At 45.7% G+C, this 7781-nt stretch overlaps 1 long non-coding RNA gene across 1 annotated transcript; it reads right to left on the bottom strand.

Annotated features, from left to right (window-relative positions):
• Positions 1 to 1614: 1614 nt before the first annotated feature.
• On the bottom strand, positions 1615 to 7120 carry LOC146190818 (uncharacterized). The gene is made up of 3 exons (XR_014706336.1): positions 7067 to 7120; positions 6810 to 6972; positions 1615 to 1805 (listed from the first exon to the last, which is right to left on the bottom strand). It is a non-coding gene; the product is annotated as an uncharacterized LOC146190818 (long non-coding RNA).
• Positions 7121 to 7781: the final 661 nt, after the last annotated feature.

Raw genomic sequence — 7781 nt, 5'->3', positions numbered from 1 at the left:
CCGAGTAAGTAAGCTATGCAAATTAGTGCAAATGTTATGTCTGCTTCCATGCACAAGCTCGATCATCGCTTGAGGCACCTTCTGGAAGCAATTAAAATGTAGCTCTTCCTGCATAGATGAGATTATTTTGGAGTTCAAATAGTTAATTTTGTTTAGTGGATGATGCAAGGCTTTGGTGTGCACTGGCGCACCAAAAAAAGAAACTTTGAGCACATATATTAACTGGATTAACATGGGAGACCCGACGTTCAAAAATAATGAGCTGCTGGATTAGTTCATGGAACAGTATTAGTCGACTGTCCTGCACTGTGTCTTTTGTTTGTGCTGCTAACATGCCTCCAAATTTTTCAGGGCTCTTGAAACTCCACAAACTACAGCTTGTCTGTGCAAATTTTTTAGTCATATCAGTTCTCCACTTTCTGAATATTTGTGTATGTGTAGCAAGTTGACAATGTTTGTATTTTGTTACGGGCAGTTCACTCTATACAGCACCTGAAAATGAAAGCATGAAAAATTTCAAATCTGCAACCATCATTACAATTATGAATATCTGTCTGCAGGAAGCATCACCAGCGGAGCCTTCAACTACTCGCACGCATACTGTGGCAACACAATTTGGGAGTGCCATTCTGTTGGTAAGTCATTATTGATAAAGATGTTGTAGTGTTGTGAAAATGTATTAAAGAGCTATATGATTGATTACATTAAACGTAGATGGGGTGCTTGCAAATAATTTTAAATATATGAAATTTTTCCAGGCACACAGGTGTCTATTGGATTTAAATCTCTAGTCAGCGCCAAGGTTCAAACAGAGAAGCCTGCCACCAGAGAAGTCGGTGGCAGGCTGCTATAACTGGCCAGTTACTGCTATCACTGGCCGCTCGTTAGAACAGAACTTCCTTCATCCACTTTTGTGTATTTGCTGGCTATGGCAGGCAAGAAAATTTGTCATTTAAGCACTGTTCATTAGGGAAAAAAAGAAAACTTGACGAAATACGTCACCTATGTGTCACATATTCACTCATTCAAACCTGCAAATATACCCTCCCTGTGACACAGTCCATTCGAATGATAGCGTTCATAACTCTCATGAATGGCTTGACATGGTTAAGGATGTGGTAATACTGACAATGGGTCAACAAATATTGCCTTGATGAGTCTATAGAGACCATGCCTCATACATACCTTGCACATTACTAATCTCGGACGTGGTGTTCGTCACTAAGATGCACACTAAGATAAGTCACTAAGATGCACAAGGATATTTGATTCTGTTGTGAAAAAAATATAAGTTGCGTAGCCCTAAAGTGTACCTAATTTGCCATGGCATTTTTCTGTTCCCTGATGATAGAATGAAAAAAAAAATGCATACCTACTATAAGCTTTCACAGCAGCTTTATTTAGCCCATTTTACAGCCAAGACATTCCGAGATGAACATCCACGGCTGCTGCGTATTAGTTCATGATATTAACAATCACATGGCACCAATCGCTGACATCACTGCACTTCTTTTTCAGCGACCATCAGGATGAAACGGCCCAGTCAGCGATTGAGGAACCCCTCTACACTTGTGTTCGAGGGTTGCCTGCGGCAGCTTCTTGAGATCCGAACAATGTGCGGGCAAACAAGAACCCTTTACTTTAGCATAGCGGGAAGCCTTGTGACTGTGAAGGGGACATGCTCACTGCAGCATTCTTTCCTCTGGAAAAGCCAACCACTGGTTGAAGGAAAGGCAGCAAGAAATGTCCTCCTGGCTGCAGGCATCTTGTTCTCTGGCTGCGGTATAGCTTCAGTTCCTCGGTTCCTGCAATCCATTGGGGTGCAAGGCATCACAGAGAGGACCTACTACAACTACCAACGGGCATACTTGCTACCTGCCAGAAACGAGATTTGACAATAAGGATATCTCTCATACAACATTCAAGTCAAAGTATATGTCATTAACTCGATAACTAGGTGTCGCATCCTTTCATGACGACAACTTGAAGCTTCAATGCAACATATAAAACATATAAAATGCAGCATATATGCAACAGCGGAGGCATTGCAGTGCAATGCACCTGCTACTGCAGATCTCTGTTGCCTTTGGCTACATGTTTAATAGACCAACTGCATGCTCTAGTACTGAAGGCATAATTTTTGCAATATTTTTTTTTAGTAAATGTGCTGTGAGAAAAGTGAAAAGCAATGCAGCATTTGAAACCTGCCCCCCTCATCCTAATATGCATTAAGGCAACCACATGACTGCAAGTTTGTAGCCTCTAAATTGAACATCTCCTTCTTTGCAGCTTTTTCAGCAAAGGCAAGCAAAACTTGCTAGTAAGCTTGTAGGGACAACAACAGACCTGGCAGGGGATGATCGCTGTGACTCGCCAGGCTACAGCGCAAAGTACATGACTTGCAGTGTACTAGCTGTGCAGAATGGAGCCATTTTGCACACTGCACAAGTTCAAGTCGGTGAGGTAATGCGACTCATCCTTTTTGACAACTGAGGTTCCTCCTAACATCACATCCTATCTTACGGCATTTCAACCCTTCTGCTCCAACTTCAGTGCACACGGACGCAAGTGGCATAGGCCTCAGTGCTGTCCTCGTTTAGCGCTATGACGACTGTGAACATGTGATTGCTTACGCCAGTCGGACTCTAAGCAAGACTGAGCGCAACTACACCATCACCGAGCAGGAATGTCTCGCGGTTGTTTTCGCCGTGCAGCGGTTTCGCTGCTACCTGTACGGAGAGCCTTTCGTAGTAGTAACCGATCACCATTCCCTATGCTGGCTACTCAATCTCTGTGATCCGTCTAGTCGCCTAGCCCGCTGGGCACTTCGCTTGCAAGAATACGACTACAGCATTTCATACAAAAGTGGCCGACGGCACGCAGATGGAGACTGCCTCTCCTGGTTGGCACCTGCCACGACGGAATGCGACGCGGACAACTTTGATCATTACGTCACTGCTTTATCTCAGAGATTTCCAAATACTCATACCTTTTGAACCGAGGAACACACCGATCAGCATCTGGAGTCGTTCTTAGCTGCTGCTCAAGACCCAACATCGAACAGCCAGTTTTGCCTATGCCTATGTGATGGCCTGCTATACAAAAAAGTTTACTCTCGTGGCTGCTTGCTCCAGGAAAGTGTCTTGTTTTTTTCACCGAGCCCACGACCAACTTGTCGTCCCCACTCCCTGTACGGCCGCCGCTACCGACCAACTCTGCGATTACGATACCTCATTAGATAAGAAGGCTGTGAGAATCCGTTTTGCTACAGACTGTCGGTTAATTGAATATTCTTTTTGCCTTTGTTTAAACCTTGACCTGGCTTAGTATTTTACGCTGTGTTTTTGTGTAACTCTCGCCCTTACTTACTATCTCTGGAATGCTTGCTTTGTTATTTTATAGTCTTCTTTATCGCAGCGTTTGTTCATTGTCGGTTTTTTCTCTTGTCATTTATTCAGTCGTTTTTTATTACTATCATGTCCTGGTGTTTTATTAATTTTTTATGCAGTGTAATTTGAACTACTACCTATATATGTTCCCATTGTGTGTTAAAAAAGTGACGCATAAATTTATTCCTTGATCACACACCAACACACGCACTTCACTGGTTGACCGGCCTAACTTTTAACTGTGTTCTCAAACCTCATAGAGGGACGACGGGTAACCGTAAAGGGGATGTCGCGCCTCTGTTAATCGTTAAGGCGGGGTTTGTGACAATATAGAACAGACCAAAACTGCAGGAAAGGAATTACATATGCTAAAAAATTACAAAAATTACAAAAAGGTCAATGAGCTGCAAGGATTCATGGGATTTGCCAACTTTGAGAAAAATTTGTGGCACAACCTGCATACTCTAGAGCAGTGAAAAGAACTGCTCCCCCCCCCCCCCCCCCCCCCCTCCAAAAGAAATTGCACGAGTGCACTCAATTCTGCTTAGGTGCAGTAATGCGAAAGCACTGCGAATTATGTCACACTGCTTAAATTGGTCCGACATTACGCTAGCAAACCTCGGCCGTACTCGTCCAGATGGCGTACCTGTATGCCATATTTACCCAGGTTAAATGAAGGAGTGGTGCAGATGGTACTTCATGAAGATCACAATGTTTGCCGCACAGCTGAACAGTATGTTGTAGTTTGAACTTGATGAAGACAATGATGCTTACTGCACAGCATGAGAGTGTGTTGCAAAGTGCATTGCTCGTACCGTAGACGGGGAATGCCTCAGCCCACATAACCAAAGCAGAAGCCAGTGGAGGCCGCTGGGAACCGTCAAAGCCGACAGCCCACCATCACACACCCACGTAACTGGTCGGAATGCTCTACCCCAAGGCAGGTGACCTCTTCCCCTTGGATAAGTGCTCCCTTCTTCTCTCCTTGCAAATTTCATCGTGGTCTTTTTCTGCAAAGCTGTAAATTCTTCAGTTCTGTTCCTTCTATCTGGTACTCTGTTCTATACTGCCTTTCGTTTTCCTTCGACTATCCTGCACAGATGAATAAAATGTAAACACCAACACTGGAAAAAGCGACCATGAAAAGAAGCCACAGAAGAGGAGATATGCGGATAGAAAAGCGACAGTAAAAACTAGAAACATATTCACAGATCTCAAGGAAGCAAGATAAGCCAAGCTGTCGACAAAGTTCAGGCCCCAGAAATTGCAAGAGAACAAGTTAAAAACATCCTTATCAACAGTGCCAAATGAATGAGTTTGAAAGAAGCTCCTCGCTGTATAAAATGCCAGAGGGATAAATATTAGAACAGGCAATGACAAGGTCTCCCAGCCCAACTAAGTGATTCCTGCGGTACAGGCCACAAAATGAGAAGCAGTGGCTACCTTAGCTGGCAGAATTTGTGTACAATATTCGCTGTGAAAGGAGAGCGATGTAATGCACAGTTAGATACAGCTGATAATCAAGAAATCGGGGATTATGTCCAGGCATGACAGCTGGTGATAGCCGAGACAGCTAAAATAAGGCTTTTAGAGCATTCGCTCTACTTCTCCCGTGCACAAACCTCAAAGTGAATGCAATGTTGACTTTGAAATCTCTTCCTGTGCAGCAAACAATGTCATCTTTATAGCTTAGACATGAGAGCACTATGCTATTGCCACAACCTATCACACCTCGTAGTAAAACTACAACATACTCTCGCACTGTACAGTAAACATCGCCTCCATCAATTTCTAATTTTCAAGACATTTTCGTGCGCTACAATGATCATCGTCTTAATGTTTCATCTACTCCTTCTCCTTCATTAAACTTACGGAAATACACCATGCACATACGCCACCTCACTATAGACGGAGGTTGCAACCGTGCCAGACAGCCTGCCGAGACCATTGAACAAAGAGAAGCCAGACTAGCCCATTGCCAAAAAGCTGAGCAAGAGTTGCATGTCCTTGTCTGTATTCTGCACAGCACCTTGAAGTTCCGGCGGGTATGTCCTGGATGCAGCTTCGGTCGGGAACCTGGCACAGTCCCACATGATGTGCCATTGGTCTGCCGGACCCACTTGACATACACTGCACATATCACTCGTGTAGATGTCTGGGTGGAGGACGTGTAGCATTGCCGGGGCTAGGAGTGACCCGGTTTGCATTTGCCTTAGGATGACCGCCTCCTCCCGACTAAGTGCCGGGTGAGGCGGCGGCATTGTCCGTCGAGCTAGGCGGTAAAATTTTGTCACTTCCTCGTAACTGGTCATTGTGTCTTTTGTTTCGAACCACCATTCGGAACGGTCCTTCTCGGGGGCGCGGGGTGCGCTCGAAAAGCACAAGCCTCACACCCACCACAAACGGGTCAAATGAGGTAGTGCAGAGTAGGGCTTAACCCCGGGTAGACGCTTGGCCAGCGTCACGACGCGTTAACCCGTCGTTTGCCGGCTCTCTAATAAAGTTATACATACATACAGTGCAAGCGAGCCAAGATCGAAGTGGCAGCAGCAACTGTGACTGCGGCCAATGGCTAATGCTCATGAAATTTGGTTCAAGGACGGTTGAACCTGCACAACGTTTTGAAAATATGCAGTGCTGCCCCTACACTTTGGCAAACACACCTGAAAGGGACCAGCTATTACTGCAGCTTAAAGATAAGAAATGTAACACTCTGCAAGCGTATTAGATTGTAAGTAAATTCAAATTAATAATTCAGATCAGCAAATGCAGGAAAAAGAGTTGTGGTTTGATCTGTGCTTCACCTGTATTACTCCACTGCTGGAATGGATGTATTCTGCGATCTGTTGTCATGTATTCACGGCTAGGAGTATCAATAAACAAACCTTCAAGCACTCATTTCATTGTGTCAGTATTGAGCACTCACACACTCGGTATCAATCAAAACACAGAATGCTTGTGCTGCCTCGGCACAAGCATTCTGTGTTTCGATTTTAAATTTTTTTTCTATAAAATTCCATTCCAAATAAATGAATGTTTATGGTAGATGCTTGGAAGCATGTGCTCAAGCAGACTTGGCGATGCTCAGCATTGTCCTCCATTCTGGATTGTTTTTGGATGTGTATCTTTTTTTTTTACTAGGATTTGAATTTTCTTCCCAGGCTTTATTTTTCACTAACAGTTCTACACCTTTCTTGCTTGGATATCTACAAGTTCGGGCACTTTAGAGGAATGAGATGTCTGTTCTTAAGCAGCGCCACAAAACAGACACCTGACGCAGTGCATAACTTGGCGTTCATAAAATAGCATTCTCTATTTTTCCACCTTAAAAATAAACGCACTTCCATGCACCACTCGAAGCAGTGCGCCTGGCACACGTGATAAAGTTTAGAATACAGCCTGCAGTGAAGCGACAATCACCTGAGATTAAAGGGGAGGGTGCCTGAATCCCACGTAGCTCGCCGACGGAAATTCACGCCGAACCCGGCAAACGACGCAGGCTGGCAGGACCACCCTGTTGCCTTCGCCCAGCCTGCCCCAAATCCACATGGTAAACAAGCGGTAGGCTATGAAGCGGTGCTGCCTGAAAATACCACGCTTTACAGTAAACGGATCATACACACACAAAAAAAAAATAATAATGCGAATCTGTCACCTGACGCTTCCGCACTACCTACTTGTTTACATCTCCGTCTCCATCGATGTTCGCTCCCTCCTCCTCTAGTGCAATGTACACAGCCCGAAGGACTTCGGGCGTTAGGTGCGTTAGGCACACGCTTTGGAACGCTGGGTGGATCGTAATGCAGCCGCCGTCCTGCTGGCACACCACCAGCACCTCCGGCATGCTGCGGCAGCACACATCTTCTTCAGGTGTGGGCATGCTTTCGCAGCGGCCGCAGCGGCACCTGCGCATAAGTAAAATGTGAAAAGGCCGCGAAGCAAACACGAAACGGCATTTCGTGAAATAAGAAAGTTGTAATAACTTATGTGCAGTGGCGCGTGCGCCACGGAACGCACCATGGTAGGCCGTCGTCTCCGTTGCCAGCGGGTGGTTCAGAAGGGCCAATCGATGGCGTGCTGCTGTCGACGCTGTCTAGCGGATCACGAAACGGAGTATAATCATATGGATCAAAGTCCAGCTCGGCAGCGGCTTCACGCAGCCTCGCTTCGAGCTCGGGATCCATGCGATCCATGGCGACCGACACGCGAACCGCCGCAAACACGAAGGGGAAGAAATCGGAGCACTACCGGAAGTAAACAAACCGAGTCGGTGGCGTCACTTCGTGACGCATTATGGGCGGGGCGTCGGCCCGGACATTTTCTTTTTTTTTGGCCGGCGCATCGGCGTGTATGAGTTGAGGGCTACAGTGACGGGAGAGGAGGAGCGTCATT

The sequence above is a fragment of the Amblyomma maculatum genome, chromosome 4 (genome assembly GCF_055883805.1).
Source record: "Amblyomma maculatum isolate TAMU_Amacu chromosome 4, ASM5588380v1, whole genome shotgun sequence".
NCBI lineage: Eukaryota > Metazoa > Arthropoda > Arachnida > Ixodida > Ixodidae > Amblyomma > Amblyomma maculatum.
Note: the sequence above shows the minus strand (reverse complement) of the source record. Positions and strands in the feature narration are given on the sequence as shown.